This window comes from Varroa jacobsoni, unplaced genomic scaffold, assembly GCF_002532875.2.
Source record: "Varroa jacobsoni isolate VJ856 unplaced genomic scaffold, vjacob_1.0 scaffold_815, whole genome shotgun sequence".
Lineage (NCBI taxonomy): Eukaryota > Metazoa > Arthropoda > Arachnida > Mesostigmata > Varroidae > Varroa > Varroa jacobsoni.
The window spans coordinates 262,124-285,402 of record NW_019213717.1 but is presented as its reverse complement, the minus strand read 5'-3'; the positions used below and the strand labels follow the sequence as shown (position 1 = coordinate 285,402).

Sequence of the window (23,279 nt, the reverse complement as noted above, 5' to 3'; positions counted from 1 at the left end):
TATTGCTCACGATCGCTGGCTTGACGTAGGTTTTTGTCTTTAAAATCGTTCTGATACCATGATACGAAGCTAATCTTTTACTCTAATGCTTAATACAAAGAACAGTCTATTTATGGATGGGGTACCTGGTTTCTTTTTATTATCCCCTATTAATATAATAAATTACAAATAATAATAAAATAAGTGTGTCGAATATCACTTCTAGTATTTAAGCCGTTAAGCATTCCTTCAAAGGGTTGGCTCCCAGCAGCAAACGAACTATGTCAACCATCGAATTCGAACCTAAACTACTAGGTACCTCTAATTAAAATCTTCTATCTAGAATATAGTTGAAGAGCGGAGTGTTTCCAAGATATTTTACATTTCGTCTGTTGCCACTGCTAGCAGTTTTAATGGAAGATGACGTTTAGCCGCAGATACTGTCAATCATTTTTTAAAAATATAATAAGTCTTCGCATGTGAATTTGGGTCTATTTTTTTTTAGCGCGTTTAATAAAGCATACCAGAATTAACTCAATTCAGAATAAAGACACTTTAATAATAGTAGGCGTATGTTAAATCAAATTCGTATTGATTTTACAAATAGAACACGTAGTATTACTTTAAATAATTTTCTTAGACTATAGATCTTCAGGGCACATCACAACTTCTCTAAAGTTACTAGATTCTATCGATGCTGTAACACGATGCTGTTTTGCATATAATATTCTTATTTCGATTTCTGAATGTACACTATTTCGTGATTGTCGATGCCCGGGTCTGTATTAAGTACCCTACACTATGTAAACCTAACAGAAAGCCAGGTATAATGACGACTGCCAAACTCAACTTTTTGAAGACATATCGCAGTGTGTTCAATGAGCCATTTGTTATATTAGGCTGTTACAGGTGAATCCGGTCAACTTTGGAACTGAACAACTTTTTTGAATTTCGCGCCGCTAGTAGACGGAGTATGACCGCTAAACCGATACTCCAGTCTTCCAGAAACTTATCGAAAATGAATGCTTAGTGGTCAAGTTTTTGTCCCCCGAAGGTCACACTGCCGTCGAACTTTATCGAAGATTGGCTAAGACATTAAGCAAGGAGGCACTGAGCGAGAGCGCAGCACGTGAATAATACAAATGTTTGAAGAACGAACGTTGCAGTACTGGATGACCAGGGAGAAAGTGATTCAAATAGCGAAATCCGCAGGACATTCCCGTCGCGTGTTACAGAACTTTTACCCAAACACTAAAAACACTGAAATAGAGTACAAACTTAATAATCAGTGAATTGACTCTTCGGCCAGTTGGATATATGTGTGTTGTATTCTACGTGCGGTTTGTAAAACCCGTGTAGAGTATACGGTCACCATAGATGAGGCGTGGTTCTATCTCTACCGCCAGCTGAAGAGGGACTAGCATTGGGGAGTAATGGAGTTCGCTGGTAGTACCGAGTAAGTTCGTATGTAGCGTGATACATCGCCTACTGCGAGATATTCGCCAAAAATGAAGCAACAACCGAAGTCCGCCGTGAAGTTCCTCAGGACATCCATAGGCCGTTGGCACAGGAATTACAGGCACGCAGTTTGGCTGACAATAACACCAGACACCAGTAGCTTCCTGGAATGAACAAATGAATATCCAACATCGGGTGAAACCCGCATATTCTTCCAACTTAAGTCCATGTGATTAAGGAGCTTTCCATGCCCTGGAAAGGGCAACTGATTGGCGAGGATAGATCAATACCGTACAATACAAAGGAAAGGCGTAGACAGAGAAATTACATATTGGAACACGAATAGTAGGTATATGACTGCCCAGAAGCTGCCAGAAGAAGGACAACACCTCTAATACATATAAAAACAATTATTAATTATCCTAGCTTAGTCAGTTACTCAATTTAAAAATCACCGGATTCGCTTGTAATAGGCTAGTACCTATTTCCATCGTTCTTTTTATTGTATGCCAATAGGTTTTAAATTCAACTGCGCGGAAACCTACAGAAATTGCATAGCAAATTAAAATGCACCAACTTCTATTTCCTTGGCTAAGGTATGCTTGTACCGTTTTGTTAACGGAATCTAAATGTGACACATGCACACACAGACACACGCACACACACACACACACACACACGAAATTAAAACTAGTATTGAAATTTATAAAGATAATGCTCACAATTATATATCCGTAGCATTACCCGTTTTATGACTTTGCTGATCGTCAAACAGAAAGTGCTGGGCATGTGTTTTGGGGTCGTGGAGTTTGTCGGTATTCTGGTTCGGGATAGTGAGAAATTATCCAACTTTGTTTAATGCAGCGCGCCGTTTTCCTTGCGAGATAAAGGCTTTTTTCTATTGACCACAAATAGTAGAACATGTCACAAAATCGACGCTTTAAAAAAGCAATGTCCGCTTATGCCACAGTTGAACTTGCTTGCTATTCGACAAGTCACAACGTATTGGAAACGACAACACCGCGCTGTGCCTGTTTTCATTCGAAACATCAACACGACTTCTTCTAGAAACGATGAACACCGAGTGTGTATACATTTCAACATCGAATAACAGCCAGATTTCCACCAGCTGTCTATAGACATTTGACATGTGACACAGCATATACGATTCTTATAATCGTATGACCACATGCATCAAGCTATAGACATATAGCAGTTAAGGGGTTGCTGAGATACTCTTGTGAGACAGTAGCAAGAGCAGAAGAAGGCCAAAGCGGTCCTTAACGGGTACAGACAGTGTGTCACGTTCGCTCATCAACAGGATGATGGCCTAGTTCATCTAATGATGTGGATGGAGCCTCCTCAATCTACTCACAAAGACTGAGAGGCAATATAGATACAAACTGTATGGAGGACAGGAAGACAGACTTCGCTAATGAATTAAAGTTCTCCTCATTAGACTTGCAGCACGATAAAGGTGAGATGGTGGCGCCCGAGTGGGAATGGTTCCTTCGTATAAGAGCAGTTCTTAGGGGAAGAAATATACTTGCTACGCAGTGATAGATGATCAGCCAGGAGAAATAGAGACGGATTCAATGGAAGAGACGCCGGCATGGTTACCAGCAGATGGCAACTATATCCTGCTGTAATATAAAAATAGAGCCCATTTCGAGGCTGTGAACTTGATTGTCTTCTGACCTGCTTCTTGCCGCGTATATATAGACATATACATATATATATATATATATATATATATATGTGTGTTGACAATGCTGAGATATTTTTGATACTCTTTAAATGATGAGAATATCTCACAGTGGAATTAGTTTGGCGGTTCTGCAGTAAACAGTACATAATCAAACCTATAAACAAATGTGAATAGTTTTTGCATATTTAATTTGTAATATTATGCTATGCTTAAAGCTCAGTAGTCACGTTATGTTTCGTACATATTGCTTTACCGATACGAGTGTTCAGCGTCGCGAGTATTGTTAATAGCATTGAAGTTAAGGCCATTTGTTCCGCTGTATCGCGTAAATACTCCCCAATTTTCTTTGTATCGTACGTAGATCTATTTCGAATAGCCTAATTAACTGATAATTATTATTTTGTGCACACTACACCACTGCGTAAATGAAAAAAACAAATACCCATACGCGATTCGCGACTGATGAGAGTGTGAACGTTTAAATAATTATATTCATGTTTCACGTAACGGAATACATTATGCAAAAATATCTCTAGAAGCATAGAAAATCTAAATTTTATAATCTTATAAAGGAATATCCATCAGTGTGTTTAAGCTAATAAGGGAAACTGCAAAGCAATTAGCCGTTTTCAGTCTATTTATAAGAGCAAGTCTCAAATATGAAGTACTTGCCATATCATCAAGGAAAACGCCTGTAGGACCTTCCAGCCAAAATTTCGAAATTAAGATGCTAAGGTGAAGGTTTGCATTGGCTCTAGATAAGTCTAAGTAGCGGCATCGTTGTTTTGTTACTGAAAGTTTGTTTAAGGAGATAGGTTATCTCAGTTAGTTTTGATGGACCGGAACATCGTGTCACGCTAAACAGTGCACTTCCGTTTCCATAAAATACCTATGCTTAGATCAAACTAGGTCATAACTTCCGAGTTAAGATAAATGAGACATGACGTGATATGATCCTTCCAGGGCCTACCTGTAATATTTTAAGGCTCTGTTTCGGACCGTTGCTATCTGTTTCCTCATCTGTGATACAAACCAATGCTATAGGTGCTTACAACGACTTTGCCGACAGCCTTAAAACACACATAATTCGAATTACCAATGACAATTCCAGAAAAGATCATTAATAATGCACTAAAGGAATGTACACAGAATGAAAAGAACAAAGTGCACTATTAGAAATACACACAAACCCGGGTCAAATTTGCAGCATGGGCGTTCTTTGCGATAGAACAGTTGATGTCGATCGAACGACGTCTATTTTTGAGCCGTAATGGCATTTGTATCTTAGTTAACCTGATCGCGTCAACTTTTTTGCAACATGTCCTGCCTTTCTGTAAAGTCTTTGTTAGCACTTCTGTATTGACGTAATGATAAGGACTTTCCTTTGATGACCTGTGGTAAAAGTGGAGATAGAGTGATATAAACAGAGAAAGTGCGTAAAACGTTACGTTGGCAGTTAAGAACAACTCACATTGTTTCATTTGCCAGTAAATAGAAAAAATAGTATATCTAATTGAGAGAACGCCTCCACAAAGATATACCAGTCCCCTTTTTAGTTTTTGCCTAAGCCTACGTATGGAACCACCACACAGAGCACCTATTCATTATATAGGTTTGCTAAAAAATCGGTAGGGAGCACATAAATAGGAATGCATTTCACAAGCTGCCGAAAACTTTATTGTCGCTTCAAAATTAACCGTAGAACAAGCATACACTCCCTCTAAATTGTTCTTATTCTTATTTTTCACGTATTGTTTTTCGTAACTTTCGGGGTTCTGTGCTTTTTATTTGGGTTGACTCGAATAGATCAGCGAATTATGTAAACCGAAGAAATCACCGGCTAGTGTTGCTGTTGTTGGTACTCTCGTCATTGTTAACCCGATCGGCCGTTTGTCAGTCTGTATCTGGAACGCGCAGAACTAATTTGCAAAGCTTTAGCATCGCAAAAGGACGATTTGGTATTTAAAACATTAAATATCTAAGAAACTTGGAACAGGCTTATTTGCTATTTGTGTGGTTCCATCATTGACTGGTGACAAAAAGAGGTTGGACAATGCTCAGCGGAAGGCAACAGCGAATTTTGACTTTCTTAGGCTCCGCCATTGGGTCCTTGTCATATCCGTGCGATGGCCTCGATTGGGCTCGTTCAGCCGCTTACTGCGGGGGGGCGAGGTTGTTAGATCAACGGAAGGCCCACCAGTGATTGCCGGCTGTAAAGGGGCCCTTCCTTTCCTCCTGACGAATAGCTGAAGCAGAGTGTGTCTTGACCGTTTGGCCATTCGACCCGTCTGCTTGCCTCGAAACCTCGAAGAGAAACCGATTTTTATTGACAACGTCCACACACAGTCACTATCCATTTGAGAGGAGAGTGTTGTTTAGGGGTAAAATCTCTCTCACTGCTTTTCACAGTCGCCTCTAACGGTTGTATTCTATGTTTTTCTATTTTTCTATCTTTTTTCCAGTCGTTTTTTTTTCCAATCATTTTTTCACTTTCACTTGCTCGTCCCCTCTCCTAACAAACAGGGCTAACCCTGATGCTGATAAGTAAGATAGGATTGGAACGAGTTAATGTTACATAATGATTTAATGGTGTTAGAGTGTAGATCGTTACGTTTAGCAGCTCCTCAGAAGCCTCGCAGAGCAGCTGGAACATAGAGCAGAGGACATAGACGAATGACTTACTTGATGTCTGAAAGGTTGCGTTACGAAGTGAGATTTTAGCCAGCTAATTTTAACTCTCCACCTTCTGGTCATCATCAAATTCATGTAAGTGTCAAAGGCCGCAACTAAATAACGATATTTTAAATATGAACCTACTTGAAATTCGTTTTACCGATTATGCAGACAACTTAGTTCGTTGTTTGGAGAATAGTACATCCGACAACGTTTAATTTTTTGTTAAACACGTTGCCTACTAATCGGGCAATTACTTTTTAATTGTACGCAATGCATTTGTATAACATCATTTGAGCCAGTGTTTGGCAAGTAGCTATGTAGAAGCCATGCTTCATCTACTGCAATAGGAAAATTTGATATATGCAAACATCCCGTCCTCTGTTCTCAAGCCGTTTTATTGACAATCGAATTTCAATGCCGGTTTCTATTCAGTCGCCCAGTTCACTCATCCACCACGTGATGTATACGCCAAGCTGTATATTAAATCTATCGAAATCTTAACTTGTAGTTCTTCGAAATTACCTTACTATTTTATCATTGTTCGTCAGTCAGCTCTCGTGGTCCTACGTATCCTAGATTGACATCACATATCTGGGTAGTCACTGGATGTCACAAACGTACATTGTGATTCCCGAGATTCGGTCACCTGTTGGGAAATTCATTATATATTACCGCTATCCTCTTCGTTACTAGAAAAGGTATTGTTTTTGTACTTTAAATACCGAGTATATGACTATTAAAAACAGCTTCAATTTATTATACGTACATCGGCTGATAGTGTAGCATAGACAGTTCCATTTATGGTTTCCGTTTATATTGCAGTATCTAGATATGATTCTTCATTGAGGCCTTCGTTCTCAAAGGCGGTAAACGAAGGAGCAAGCTAGCTTTCTTGGGCGATTCGCAAAATGGAGTCGTAACTGAACCCACCAAGAAGAGCGGACAGGCTGAACAACATGTCTGCGATACCAATAACCTGAAAATGTCCGGAACGGATTAACACACCATAGATTCAGCACAGCCATAAGACGCTACCAATTTGAACCATTGAGAAGGACTGATATGAGATCGATCTTTCGCTTTTGATTATAAATTTCGATAGCTAGAATTATAGTCACGTCGATGTTCTGACCGTTAACTAGCTCGTCGTAGCCTTAGGCTGTGTCTTCACTGTTTGTGGTACTAAAGTTTTCAATCGAATAACAGTAATTTGTAGCTGATAGTAGTTCCGCAATTTTCAACCTGTGCGTAGGGCTTCGGCGTACTACTAAGCCAATTCATTAATAGGAAGATAGCACTGCCGTGTTCGAGTGCTTTCAGTGTAATTTACCCGTTGGTTATTTCCAACGGTACTGTTTATAGTTCGATGCCTTTATACGAATTCTCCTTAGATAAGCTATTCGAGAGAACGCATTTGAATTTTTTTTGGCTCCAGAATGCCTATGGGGTAATACTTAAGCCATTCGTAAAGCAAAAAGGTTTATTGCCCACCAGTTAACGCAGAAAAAAAACGAAAGTATCTGTAAATGGCAATTTTGCATACTTTGCGTAATACTATGATGGTGGTCAGTGCATATGTTAAGTGGCGGTGATCCGTATCGCAACCTACGGTCGCTTTACAGCGACCTATTTACGTACGTAGACGGAACGCTCATCCAATAACGTCGCTGAAAGTGAATCATCTTCTATTTTTTCAGCAAACTTTATCGAAATATTTTACTAAATTGAAGGACATTATGACTATTTTCAGGATAAATCAAAATGGCGCACAACGGCAAAGAAAGGACGTTGTTGATCGTATAAGTCACCAAATGCCGTTATATCAAATAGAATTGTTTCAACGAACAACCGATCATACTAATATATTGATCACCTCGATGAGCTACACAGGGGTCTCTCTTTTCGAGCTCAAGCGAATGCAGAAAAAACGCCCAGGCTATTTTTGTTGTGAGCTGTTATTAGCTGAGTAGGCAAAAAGTTCACAACGGCAAACGAAACATAAAATCGCAACGAATGCAATCTCGGAATCGGCAAGAGCCTGGGTCAAAAAAGCAGTGCTCGCTGGACTCAATTTCAAAACGGGCAGCAGTAATGGAAAATTCGGGCTGATCTCAACGCCCACCCCCAACTTTAGATTTTCTTCGACGGACGTAGAACCCATCGAGGCGTACGTATCCTGCCAGAACAAACGTATAGCTCAATGGGTTTGAACTTTGCTCGGAATGCGAATTAGAACTTTCATGAGTTAAATGAGAAGTTAAATGAGGTAAGTGCGTCTACTTGTTTCGTAGGGGTCAGTATTGAATTACTACGATTGTTGTGTATATGACAATATGAACTCAACGGATATATATTCAGAAGCGCAGATAACTAAAATCTGTGTTCTTTTAACTTTAAGCTATGAACAAAAAAACACTATATTTTTGTTATAAGGAAACGTGTTGTAATCTTATTTGCATGAATACGCGTAGAGACGATCGATTTCAGTATTAACCAGACGAAAAAAGCACTAAATAATGAAATATCTTTCCGATTAAGCTGACAACAACTTAAGTGATGGATACTGTCAACATGCTTGTCGCATATTTTTCAGCAATTATTTCTGTGACTTAAGTAATTTTCTCCCAAAATCCACATAACTACTCAGCCTGACGGCTGAACTTTGTTGCGAATTATGTGCGAACTTTTAGAGTTTTTAAATTTATCAGGCGGGCTCGTGGTCAAACGTAGATAGAACAATAGATACTTGATAATGTAAAAATAGATCGATTTATGCTTATGCAAGGTTTAGGTGTTTGTTTCGTATAACTAAGCAGAAGAAGTAACTAAGCTACTTATGAGGAAGGCTTCTGCTAGGTGCCCGCGTATCCCGTCCATTTCTAAAGGAAAACCTGTACGTCGCTAAGCAGATATGGAGACCGCTTAACATTAGATGTGTGTCTGCCCCTGGTATGGAGCTGGATAGATAGGCTAAGGCAGTACGAACTTATGAGTGTCTCTCATCTCATGTGGCTTTTCATCAGGAAGTTCGTTCATTAGCTGACCACCAAGCAGGGCTCCGAGTGTTCATGGGCGTGCACGAAATCAGCGAGATTCGCTACTGCCGTAGAGTTCCGCAGAAACGTTCTGCAGCCACAAATTTGAGTGGCCGATTATTTCGGCGGACTAGTGCACTTCGTCGTTATCGTCTTAGACTGCATGCCCTATACGTAAACGTTACGGCAGTAGAGTAAGTGACCATCCTCTATTCGACGACGACGACGACGACGGTAGTGCCACAAAAGAGAGAAAGAAGAAAAAGTCTTCAGGAAATGGATGTGCTCGCCTGGCAGCATAGTTACGTCTGCGCGCTAGCTTATAGCAGTATATCGTCGCATGTCTAATAATAGTAATCTCAACTGGATGCTTCCACACTGCGGATAATAGCAATCTTAGTCATAAATTGTCACTGCTGGTGCTTCCTGCTGATAGGGCCAGTATTTACGGCAGGTGCGGCAGAACACTTAACTACATACCAATTCATGGATTATTTTTTGCTAGTGTTCCGTTGTGATATAATTACCATCGCTATAATTGGATACTACACTGGATATGCAAATAAATGAAGAAGGTTGACCGATTCTGTGAGACGTTCTCATCAACGCCTACGGAACATTTCTGTAGCGAACTATAACCGTCATTTTCGACAACACAGTCTCCAGTGAATAGACGGCGTGGTTAGATCGGTTAATGAGCACCTGTTTGGGTGCGTTATTATACGAACTTTGAACGGAAAAACATAGAGTCAAGCTAGTTGAAATTTTAGTGTCGGAAAATTATTACTAGAAATTGAAAATAACAATAAAAAAAAATAAGTTTAGCCAGAGCCACCCCAAGGGCGTTCCTCTCAGTAGAGCGACTCTTTGATGCCGAGCCGAAGCAAAGGTGACCCCGAGGACCTTTTGACATAATAAGAGTAAGAAAACGGTAAAAAAAAATCTTTAACTAAGAGATTGATGGTTTTAATGAGGTTTAGATTATGCACAAATTCTGTGGCCGCTAGAAAAAATCTTTTATCTTAAATGGTCGGGTCTCGACACATCTTTTCTGACAAAGAGGGAATTTTATTAGAACGTCACATTATTAGAAAATGAAATTTCCGAAGTGTTTATGAATATGTAGTCTAGAAGCCATGAAGGGCAGCAGTTTTAATCGTGGTCAATGTTTGAAAACCCCTGTGCAGAGAAAATAAAAACCCATGGGGCATTAGAATTCATCGATTGCGGGCCAGCGATTAAAGTTAAAAGCAATACATTTTTAATACGATGAGCGACGTTAAAAAACGTCGCTCATCGTATTAAAATCGCACTTGTATGCGGGTTTTACACTCCGCTGTTTATTACAGTCGTTAATGCAGTCGTGTAACGCTATGCGTCTCTATTGTTGTGAGCTATGTCCTAAATCACTGTTATAATTTTTATTCCTCCCAGGTTGTTTATCTGAGTAGAAAAGGTATTATGCACATTTTGCTTAACTCTGTCAGCGCGGATAGTCATTTTAGCGTCATTCAATTACAATTGTAATAAATCTTAAGAAAACAAAAAAAGGAAGCTGGAGAACAATAGGATAGGATAGGATGCTAGAACCTGTTCGTCCTATAGTTCGTGTTTATATCGGCGCACAGTGTCGGACTTCAGTAACAGCTTTATTTTCTAAATGACAGTGGAGTTTACATGTGCATAAAACTGTAGTCAAGAAAGACAGCGCCGAAAAAGCGGCCGATAAACGCGACACGCAATCAAGTTGTTCAGCTAAAATAAATTGGCAGGTTAAAGTTATACATGGCTAAGGCTGTTCATCCATTCTGATGCTTCGACAAAGCAGAATACGTGGACCATTTTTGCTGCTGCTGCTGCTGCTGCTGCTGCTGCTGCTGCCGCGCCATCTAGAAACTTGGGCGGTCTCTTGAGACCCATAAAAAGGTGTACTGGCCTTTCGCTACGAACGAGCCGAGCCATCTGACTGTGCGACTCGCGTGCACAGATCGGTGAACTGGTTTGAACGACATACGTGAAGGTGAAGTCAGATTACCGGGGGGGGGCCTGTCACAAGTACAGTTTCTCTAAATATTTCAGTTTCGTAAGGTGCCCTACACAAAAAAAAGACGTCCTTCTATGTACATTTATTAAATGGCCGAATTAGCCATAAGCTGCGTCTAGGATCTGTATAACGGCACTGAAATCCTTGTTCTAACACAGTAGTATGTTAAACATGCAGAAAATTCCTCAGGTGTATACATGAAATGCACATTGCTCACGAAAGCTGTTCTACTGTCCTCTTGAAAAAAATTAACAACGTAACGCAACGTTTCTAGCCCCTGCCTGAAAGAATAGAATGTTTGTCGCACGTAAGTTTGTACGCAAGGTACGTGAAACATTTAACACAATCAAGCACCACTTGAACGGTTTGAATATAGCATCGACGCTGCAAGGGATAGGATTTTTCATGATATCTAATACTGAGCATCTAAAGCGCGTGATTCCTAACATAAGAAATATTGTTCTTTCTTGTATAGAGGCGCGGGCCTGTACACAGCGAACGTAAGTTCAATTTCTTTTGTCCTGTTATATCATGGAAATCTCTATGCTACTTCTTGCCAATGTTATTTATTCGAAAAAGAGCGAAGTCGTTTGTTTACAAGATAACAACTGATGCCTCATGAGATTTTGCAGGATCTACTTGGTAAGTGAGCAAATTGCGAGTGCGACGTAAATTTCACGAGTCGTGCGGGTAGACTAACGCAGCTTATCAGCGGGTCCGACATATTTACCCGACGAATCCCTTGGGTGCTTTTAACGGTTTGTGGCCTGGGTTTGCTTTAGATCCCACATAAGACGATCGTCTTCAAAACCTGTACAACGGCTCGGAAGGCATCATGCAGCGGCCTTAGCACGTACTAACAGACTTCTCAGCTGCAAATCGTGGATGCGTTCTAGACGTTTGGCAGGGGGAGTGCTTTGCCTAGGTTAAATTTTTTCAGTGTCGTCCTTTTTTATATAGGGTTGTTCTGAACAGCACTTGCGCCTCTAGCATTTGATTATAGAGGGTCTATCGAAAAAAGTCATTACAGATGATGCCAAGATATTGTAGCTCTTATAGAAAAAATATGAAAGAGGGCTAAACAAAAACGTTGCTCTCTAGAAATGAACGAATATGTAAAATTAAAATCGAATTCACAACATGAAATATTGAAGCAGCCCTATAAATGTCTTCGTCTGCGTGTGAGCTGAATACAGTTGGTAATAGTGATAGTTAGGAAAGTCCATCTAAGGATAAAACAGTAGTAACGTAAATAATGTCTCTACAGTAAAGTAGCGTCCTTATTACACCCATTGTTCAAAATGCCTCTGTGAAAACTCTTACTTTTTGGACGATTGCTGTCATAGTTAATAATTCCTTATTTTTTCTAACAAAACAAGCTGTTTCCCGTCAATGTTGTAAGAAAAAAGACCGTCGAAACCTTTTGATTCGAACTTTAGCGCTTAGGATGGGCGACGAGTGGCCTTTGAGGACTGTGAGGATACATGAAGTTATCGGCACACGAAGCCAGAAGCTTCATTGCCGCGGGGTGAACCCAACAGCTTTTCAGCCTTTCAGATCGCTAAGGGCCCATAACAAACTTCATCATGATCTTGCACATGTACCCATAACTCGCATTAGAATACCTTCCAAATAGTCTACTATGAAGCATCCTTCTCAAATGGATCCTAAGTGCTCGCTCATTATAACCGATTCTTCATTTCGTTATACAAAAGTATGATGTATGCCAATGCCTTGTTCCTATTTTGAATACCATACGATATTTACATATAATTATCTTTTATCAACTCTTCTTTTTTCTTTATATTTTTTAAACAAGACTAGTATAAACACGAAGTAAAGTGCTAGTGCCACTTGTTATCAATATGGGTTTATATGGGTCCTCTCTTTTTAATCATAGCTGAGCCTCAGCTGTTTCGGTAGTCTGAAATTCAGCTTTCAATATGACAGCTCGTTAGACATAACTCCATTTTCCCATTAAGTTGTAAGAATAAGATATGTATTGTTTTATTTTCAGGGATTGTTACACGACTTAAGCATTGGAATCTCTTGCCAAAGATTGCGCATATAAGTGACTACAACTAAGTATTAATTTTTAACTATTTAACTTTCTTTTTGTATAGTTAACTTTACCGTAGACCAGATCGTATTCGCAAATCTCAGTTTGAACTAATTTGCATTGCCTGTATCGTCATACAATAAGACATCGTTCGTCGCACCGTTACTTCCACTTTACTCGGCTGCACGGTACATCTACACATACATCAAAACTTTATAAGATGTTTTTGCCGGTTTGCCGGAAGTAAGTTGAAACGAAGCAAAATGGCAGATTTATCGGTACAATACTGCGCATTGCAGGACCAGTGCACAGGCCCGTAAAATACGTCTTCTATGACGCAGCCATAAACGTTTTATAGCTGAGTTTATATTAACCTTCTTCATTGGCGATAATGCATATGACGGAGTTGGTGCTGCGAAGGCACGCGATAAAGCATAGGCCGCTACACGTCTCTGCCTCAATTACTTCTCGCTAATTATACACGTTCTCACTTATTGTATAAAGGAAACACCGAGGAGTTGAACAATCGAGAGATACCTGAAGGTAACCAGATAACAATCAATGATATTTTTTGTTCGACTATTTAGAGTATTAGATATCATTCATTGTACACTCTATAATATTATGCTTCGTAGAATATCCAACTTGGAATTATAATAATAAGCTTTTTTTTTTAATCTTCTACAATCACCACTTGTTGGTAAATGAACAGTGACTACTATGTGTGTGAAATATGAGCATAAGGGCCAACTGTTAAATAAGTAAATGAATGACCCGAGTATCAAGGGGCATTTGTAAATTATTCTTTAGTTATGAACACTTCCAAGTCAGTCACTGTTTAATTGAAAAGCAAAATTGGAATAGAGGGCGTATGGTTTAAGGCAACTGTACAAAACGACTAAATTGAGATGTTTATTGACCAATAAGCAAATTGTTTGCTTGCCTCAGTGATGGTGGCAGGGCTACACAGACCGCTTACTTACAGACGCAACAAGTATAAATAAGCTTTTTGTTTTTCCTAACAAACAAATATTTAATACTCTTGTACAATGTTATGAATATATAGCTGTTAGTACAGGTTTATAAACCACGCCTGATCCATATACGCTATTGTAGACAAATAGTATCGTTTGAATGTCCGCATTCGTGTGCAAAGTAAACTTCACGTATTCAACATAAAGCAGATGATTGAACGTTAATGAGGACAGGAGTTTTCTGAATTATAAACCCTCATTAAGCACCGCTCTTACTTTTCTACCCCCAAACCCTTTTCGGTAATCCTCTTTTCAAAGCCTTCTCTCTGCCGCTCACTTCCTCCTCAGTCCAAAACCACCTCGTCCCATAGAAGCGGATGGGAAACTTGAAGAGATGAGGCCCGGGGGTAATAAATCGGGGATTGAAGGAATGGGGGAATGCAGCGAGGTTAGCGTTCATTAGCATGTTATTCGATTTTCGAAAAGTCGTCTATGGCGATGGGCCTTACTGGGTGCCTGAGTGTGAGAGAGCTTGTATGCAGATCTAAAGGTGCATTACCAGCAGTGTACCGCTGTAAAAGCGACCAGTCATGCATTTAATGCAGGCAATAACTGTCAAGTCTAAATAACCAAACTACGCTGTACCCCCAAAGGAACGAGCACTATTATAGAATTCATTTGTATTTGGTACGTAAATAAGTAAAGTACTGCAAAACGTAAGTGTACTGACTCTATAATAATCTCCATACTGTAACTTCAATCACTCTCTGTAGCTTTTGTTTAGCTAAACAGATAATTCGAAGTTCTTCAGTCTATAGTAAAGGCAAATTGTCTGAAGGGTTTAGCAGGACTCAAATATGCGATCGCATTCTGATCACCGGCAAAAATAACTCGCAAACGGAGCACTCAATACGATTGTTTCTAATGTATATACATTATATATAGAGTTTATTTTCCATGATCAACCTTACTCCATGTTGTCTCGTATATCTCTATAATATATTACTTTAGAAACCTTTCGAAAGAAACAGGTATTACAAAATGTTGAACAAGCTTTCAGCTCTGAAAATAAAACGTTCTTATTTAATAAGGGTATTACATAAACAAGTTATCAAGACGCTAATTATACCATTTGTTTATAGCTCATTATCGCTGTAAAGTAACAATTGCGGGTTTTAACATTTTGTCTCTAGAGATCTGAGAATGGCTAAAATATACACTTTTCGCAAGGGCTTGGACTTTTACTTTGTGGGTTTTTTTCGCCCATGCACCTTTTCTACATTTTTATCACCTAAAAAACTCGCATATTATTGTGTCAGCTTTGCGCTCCTAACGATACCTTGGTCCCGATAAGCATAACGCCGTGTGACTGCACGATACCATCTCGTCACTTCGACTGACTCGATGCGTCTCAAGCTCCCTATTATCTTATCAGTTAGTCAATAATGAGTAAATTTTATATCGCGTCAAAAATAAATAAGCTATGTAGTACCCCGATGCTCCCTAACAGTGCCTTCGTCTTGAAGCGATTTAATAGCCTATTTCGCTAGAGTTGCCATAGAAATTCTTTCCTGCTATATTGTCATCCGGCGCGGTTACTTGTACGGCGTTTATAAATGTTACGTATCCAGCCAATCAGGGCGGCGGCATGTAAAGACGGAGTAGAGTGCAGTTGTCGTGCGTAGCACTTTCTGTTAGGCATACAGTGGAACCTCCAGGTTGCCGTCGGCATGTCCCTCGGGCAGGTCAAAGGCGTCACTAGGACAAGAAACGGGATCAAGGAGTTGAAGAAGTGGAGTCGCGCAGGTAACGTGAGCGAAAACAGCGACAGCCGCTGCTACAGGGGTCGCTCGATTTGCATGGTGATTGCTCGCCGCCGTCTTCTTCCTGTTATCACCAAAGTTGGCTCCTCCGGTACTGCATAGCTCAGGGAACAGCGTTGGGGACTTTTGCAAACTACTGCTACAACTATATACTAGTTAAATAGGCAATGAGGAAGTTCATTAGCGGCAAACAAGCGCGTGGCGACGACGGCGCTTATCAATAGATAGCATTTACGATGGCGACGCAGATCAGGATCGCCTATTTCTACATAGGACACAGGGGACAAGAAAAATTCGTATTCTTCTTTCTAGCCCAAGCTGTGCATTAATTTTTCTGGGATTTCAAATGCTGTCCTGTTCGTCTCACTATATACACATAATGATGGTTTTTCTACCACCTTCCCTCTCTCTCTGAGCTCTTATTCTATGGGTCCCTCGGTAATCTTGTTGCAGAGAACGTGGTTTACCTTCACGCTAGCCTCTTATAGCTTTTGCGCCGATTTACAATAGATGTACACTTTTTAGGCAAGTCGCCATACCGCCGTAGATTGAGCCATATGACGTTTGTGATGGAGTAAGCTTGTTTGTATAGCTGCTCCTGATCATGGGCGCATATCGTTTTCAGGCGCGCAAAACGCATTTGGCGTGTTGGATTGCAACGAGCGACTGAACCGATTTGGCCATTTTCGATCAGTCCTGTAAAGGCCTGCTGAATTTCCGGATCCAGAGCATATATCTCATTACACTGGGTGATAAATAGCGATTATTAATGTAACACAAACACATCGTGTGTTACGATCACATGTGCCTATAGGCCTCAATGTACTAAAAATATTAATGGTTGGAGTGTATTAAGCACACGTAATCCTGTACGCTTTTCTGTTTAAGTATATTGTTTGTGCGCAAAGAATCACTAACTTGTTTCATAGTTACCTGCAGTTTTAATGGCAATCCCACATTAGTTCTTTTGCATCAAGCTATATAGTTATAAATACCGGTAAACCTTTATCGTCCTGAACATCGGTGATATTAACATAAAACACCTAACACATATGCAGGAAAGGCTACAAGCTACAATTTGTAGGCCGGCAGGGCGTGTTAGTATCGTCATGGCGATCAGGCTACTCACAGTGGACTAAATTAGAGCCACGTAAAAATTGTATTGTCTATAATGTCCTTGCAATTCAGTCCTGTTCTATGTAACTTGAATTGATGGTTCCGAATTAGTCAAAGCATGCCAAAACGTCATAAGATTATTCCGACTGCCAGAGTAGTGCTAAACAACTGGTGAGATAGACCAGACAAGTTCATAATTATATGTTTTCAACTTATGCATTGTCTGTGCGCAGATATTGGCGTTGCGAATTTTGAGCCTTTGAGAATGCTATTTGAATTATTAAATTCTGAAATTGTTTCGAGCTACGATTTCGTAGATATATTTGTATTTGCTATATCATTTGGTTTTCATCAAATATATAATTGATTTTTTATCTTTGACATGCATATCGCGTCACATACATGCCCCTGTGCAGATGGATCCATTAGAATGTTATTTAAATGTTTTGTGGACGAGGTTACTCGTTGCGGGCGTCGGACGGACCGCACGCGATAATGGATGTGAACCCATGTCAACCAATACCGCTTGTCCAATAAACGACCCCTACAGCATTAAGTTAGTTCTCATTTGTCAACGTTTGTTGCTGAACCTATGTGTAAATGTCATGTTTGTTAGCTGTGAATACCAGCGATCATCTGAAGTTCACTTAATTGATAGATTTTGTTCTATTTGAACGTTTCTCGGGCGTATTTCATTCAACTGGTACGTTAGCTTACTATATTTAACAATGTCAATATTCTCCAATGAACATATATATATGGTTTTCTGATAACAGAGTGTCGCACTGAGAAATTTCAGACAAGGAAATCATAATATTTTCAAAGATGGACCGAATCCATTCGATAGATTTCGATAATGATAGGAAGTCATTTCTATACACAATCAAACAACATACATATGGTAAATTAGATATGTTTCAATTTGGTTTAGTTACCGTTTTACTAACTACAAAAAACGAAACGTATCGACGTATGTGACAATTAACGACGGCAGGCTTGTCGTGGATATAATATTACTATTACGGGATTCGCCAAATAAGCAACAAGAAAAAAAAATCCAACGTGGCGAAAATGAGTTCTTAATATAAATTTAAATAATAATACTTTCTACAACAGCAGTTCAAAGTGATCTGTATTATAGATAATTTTGTCAAAAACATGTCCTTTTTTTAGCCCAAGTACAATTCTATTACATCAAGGATGAGGTTTTTTTTTTTTTGTAACTTGAAGCGATGGAATTTTATATATATAATTTTAAGTTCCATATTTGTATCATCGTATTGGTGAATTAGTCATAGTAGTTTTACCAGCATTTTGCAAACTGCCATGAAGCAAATGTTTCTAATGATACACAATTTCCTGGTAATTCCAGCAACATAGTAAGAGGGAACGTTTTTCCCCTTTGGAAAAATCAGTCGTATCGATGATTGCTACGTCGTAGATCACAATATTCAGGCATCTACTTGGCTTAGAAGTGTCGTTGTATAGTATTATATGCATCCATGTTATTGTAAAGGTTAAAAATGGGAAGAGAACAAGCAAACATCTAGGCACATTTACACACCCCCAAGCCCGTCTTTGGTTAACAGCGTGCTTTTCCTTTTGTACGCATCGCTGACTTCAGTTTATCAATGTTATCATCAGCATCGATTTTACTCCGTATTTTCCTCTGAATCGCGCAAGTTGGCCTTTTTACACATTGCTGTTGGTGTAGCAATCGGTACAGGTAAGGCTCCGCGGTGTGAACATTAATAAAAGAAGTTTTTGTCGATGAACCAAGCAGGTGTAAGGCAAGAACCGCAGGGAGCAGTGACGGTTGGCGGCTACCGCTGTTGGCTGTCAGAAGCTTCCGCAGGTCTCTCCTGATTGAGTCTGGCAGGGCCGCTGCTGGGGAAAAAGTCGCCTGCGTAATCAGGCCGTCGCTCAAAAGACTCACTCAGAAGTGGTCATGCTTACTCGTTCTCACATTTCTCTCTTCATACCTCTTCCTATTTCTTTTCCTGATCCTCCTATTCTTCACTTGCTAGCGCTGGAGCGCCACTGTCCCACCTTAACGGGCCCGTCAATTCGCCCTCACAGATGGCACTCTTTCTCTCCATATACCAAAAAGAAATACTGGCGACGGAGAGCCACGAGGGCATGGGGATATTGTTGTCAAAAGTTTGTCATGGCAAGTGGCTAGGCCGTAGAATGGCGGGCGGCGGCAGCAGCCTACACTTCCCGCCACTACCCGTTGGTGTCGTTGGTTCTCTGGTACGGTCTTTCGTTTCTCGGTAGCTTTCACTATTTTCTGTCCTTCACGAGAAACGGGAGAACGAAGTGGTCCCTGTTTTGCACTACCGATATAGCTAACGGCAGAGAGTCGGCGAAAGAATAAAAGAGCCTCAACGAAGGGGTCTAAGCGATGGCGTTCGAAGGTTTCCTTTCCTTACAGGAAGTCTGTGCGCACGAGTATTTTGTTCAACGCCCGACGGCGATGATCACGATGACGCGAAAAAAGGCGGAGAACAAGTAAAAGCAGGAACAGGAAGTGATTCGGTGAGAGACGATGCTGCCGCTACCGCTGCCTACTTATTGAAGGAGGCGAACGCTAAGCGACGCGCCCTGAACAACGCCACAGGAATAACTTCTGTTAGGAAAAGAGAAAGCAGACCGAAGGTGCAAACGCTAGACCCTCTGCCATATTATTTGCTTGATGGATCGACTCGCATAAGCTTTTTGCTAGACCTACTTACCGCTGAGTAAGAAGCAAGCCGAATTGACGTGGCGTTGAACGAACGCCATGACTTGAAAGGACCCTTGACTCTTTCATGTGGCCGCACGTACGCTCACAGTGCCCTAGCACGCCTATGGACATACGGGGTACAGTCCAGCCATCTTTGTTTTCTCAATTCAACCGTCATGCAAAGTTGTCGGAGCAAAGTTGCAATTTATTAAGAACGACTGAATATATGAATAGAAAAGAAAACAAGGGTAAATCCAGTGAAGTTAAGACATACTTCTATGTAAACTTGAAGTTCATCATTAGGCAAACGAACAATAAGGGCTGAAAGGAAGAAATAAATAAGTGGAAAACGATAAGGCCCTATCCCCTAAAGCAGTGTTTTATTTAATATTTTAAGCGTTTTTCACTTAAATTAAGTATTACCTAAATCAACCCTTCCACGGTAATTAAATAAATCGAAGGGAGCATTCGCTATGAAAACATATAGGCGATATCGCTCATTTCCGTTTCACCTGCAATATAATAACTTACACCATAGAACAAATGGTACTGATATGGTCTAAGGATCATTTCCAAGTTCGATACGAAGAACAGCTTTCTATTTGACCAGATTTAACTTGAAATGTCGCCCAGGCAGTCAAAATGACAATTTTTAAACCAGAATGTATCCATTACAATGGATAAAAGGTTAGATTTCGAAGAGACTCAAAGTTAAATAACCAGCAGTTATTTGTTTCCGACTGAGTGGAACACATTTGAGTCTACGCTTGACGCAAACGAGGATGTTATAGTAAAAGTCAGGACATGCTTAAGTCATAAAGGGATACCATGGACAAGAACACCTCAAGTCTGTGCAGCCAGGAAACCAGTATTTGCTGTCCTGTAGTTCACGCCGAATGCTGGCAAGTTAGGCGAGCAACGCGGATGGGGGAGGCGAAGAGACAGATATAAAGCTAATCCTGAAGGTGGCAGTACCGTTCATTCTTCCATCAGAGTCTACGGGCGCTCATCCCAAGAGGAATGTTTTATGGTCTTCTTGTGACACCCTTATATTCGCTTTCACCATGCACCTTGTTCTACTTCGGGAGTACTCTCACCAAATCTCTACGGTATTTCCTGTTACTCCAGGTAGTCGGATATTAGGTACAACTGCAGGTTCTGAGGATAGAAGTATACATATTACAGGGTCTTTTTATTTTTCCTTATGTTAATGTGGAGGTGCAATGAGCTCGCGCATAATCTCGTGGGTTTTGTTCCTATATCATGAGGAATTCTCTAATATTTTAATTTTCTTAGAATTTAGCATAAATATAGGCGGATATATTGCTTGGTGGAATATTCTGTATTGAAGCCAGTTAGATTCCGAATTACTTTCTACTTCTTTTAAAATTTTCCCCAATTAGGTTGTAAAAATGTATTTTTTATTGTCAGACATACACCTGCAGAGTCAGTTTTTTTAAGGTAAGAGCAAGGTACTTGCTGTTTTACGTGGAGCGACGAATTACTAGTATCTACGTGCTGGATTATATTTTGTGTTAGAGTAACTTCGTCTCAAATTGCCCTGGAGAGCACAGGTGTAGGTTGTAAGAAATGCACCGCCCTTTGATGCGTTGTTTGGACTTTATACCCGTATCTCCGTACTGGTACGATATAGAATATGAGCAGCGTCCATCTCGTTACCCGTTACCAATTCAGGAAGTTTCTGAAATGGAGTCTAAATCTTTAACCATGAAGCGACAACTCCCCTGGAAGGTGAGATTACATAGTCGCCTGTATTTGTCTAAAACTGTATAAACTTTAAAACACATAAAAGTTGAACTTTCAGAACCAGGCTGGAAAATCAAGCTTTTACGTACTGAATCAGATACATCATGTCCTACAAACTTACCTTCATCCACAAACGTAACACAGATCGAATAAATGCGAATAAGGTATGTTAGATTGTATGATAATATGAGGATCTGGAAATACTATGACGTCCCCGTAATAGCCTAGTATTTGCCAGCAAATCTCAAGTTCAAATATGCTCGTTTCATGCTGGAAGCTAGCCAGCCAACCAGCCTCCCGACGGAATAACATAGAGAGCGCTGGCATATTTTGAAAACTAATCTATAAACTCAACATCATCGCCGCTAATTTAGCCTATACACATACGATAATAAAATATATACGTACATTATGGTCTCTTTCTAGGCTGCCGCCGGTGTCCTGAGGAAGAAGAGAAGAGTAATTGGCACGAGATGTACTGGTAGCTGTTGCAATGGCAAAGCTAAGGCTTTAGCTCATGCTAAGGCTTAGGTGGCGTCTATACTTCCTTCTCTCAAAGCGTGCCCTGCTATAATAATGGACACTGCTTTCTTGACTTGAATCTGCCTGCAACAAGCTTGTTGCAACGTGGGCCTCCCTCATGGTGATGTACGATATCTTTCTAGAAGAGCTTTGATACGGACGCACACACGCGATGTGTTTCTCCCGCTATAAAGAGGTTTGTCTGCAGTTGGGTCCGAACCAGCGAGTTCTGGGAGTAGGCAAAAGCATAACGGATGCGTATGATGATCTTGATTGGCACCACTAGCAAAGGTCGAAACGAAAACCGACGAAATAGAGCGGTTCGCGGGAAGTACGCCTTCGTTTATTTTCTAATAGAAACAGAAGCGAACAAAAATATGCTATTAATGAATATGCTTTGGTGACAGGACCTGCTGCGTCCGCAGCAGCTGTATTGAGCAATTCATTCGATCGGCGACACTACTCACTGGCTTTATTTCATATGCTAGGTTTACGATTACGTCTGGATGCTAAGAGCACCTTTTCCTACACAGCCAAATTCGTACTACCTCCTACCTATGTGTCTAGTTTAGCAGCAGTTTGTAGTATAAAAAATGGTTACCAATGCTGTCCTAGAGGACCAATAACCATTTGTAGGCTGGGATAACTGTAGAACGACTGTGTCAGCGGGCTGACCTCCAAGAGCGCTCCCTTAAAATTGCCGGACAAAGCTAGTTCATACTGCGCGTGTGAATTTCACGCATTTATATCGGCACGATAATAGGTCAAACGATTGCGTGTCGAACGAACGTCAATAGCAAACGAACACTCGAGAGCACTTTTTTTGTCGATAGGGTTCGCTCGCAAGGTTCACGCAACATTACTTCTTACGAGGGTGAAAATGTGGGAGGCGTAGGTAGTTTATATACCGAAGCAATTAAACGTAGAGCTGAGAAAATATGTGGTAAGTATTCTCACAGATACAGTCATCGGCCAATTAAATATAGACTACCCAGAAATTCCACACATGTTATATTCTAATAGTTTACTCTTCTAAATTATGACTTTTTCCTCTCTTCGGTCTAATATGTGATGTTACATCCACAAATTAAAGTAATATGTATGTATATGTAAAGTAATATGCCTCTCTTCTAGAGGCACTCCGTATTAGCGAATTTGGCGTTTCCTTAATAGCAATCAACACCATGTCAGCATTCGATACGTTCAACTTAGGCGATTGTGTTTTTCTTTTTTGTTTCGCCTGTGAACAAGATTGGCAATGCCGAAAAATACCCATCGAAATGCGATAGGGGCTGCCTTTTTTACAGTGGGCATCGTCATCAATGCGCTGCCTCATAGTAAGCCACCCTATTCATTTTTTTGCCAACCCAACTGGCAATTCCATGTGGGCTAC

At 40.3% G+C, this 23,279-nt stretch overlaps 1 long non-coding RNA gene across 2 annotated transcripts; it reads left to right on the top strand.

The window, feature by feature from the left end:
- Positions 1 to 5,713: 5,713 nt before the first annotated feature.
- LOC111264042 (uncharacterized) lies at positions 5,714 to 17,424 on the top strand. 2 transcript variants are annotated; one of them, XR_002682619.2, is made up of 4 exons: positions 5,714 to 5,911; positions 6,370 to 6,519; positions 7,572 to 8,087; positions 8,845 to 17,424. It is a non-coding gene; the product is annotated as an uncharacterized LOC111264042 (long non-coding RNA). The 2 variants fall into 2 exon arrangements; XR_002682620.2 differs by lacking the exon at positions 6,370 to 6,519 and having other exon boundaries at positions 5,715 to 5,911.
- Positions 17,425 to 23,279: the final 5,855 nt, after the last annotated feature.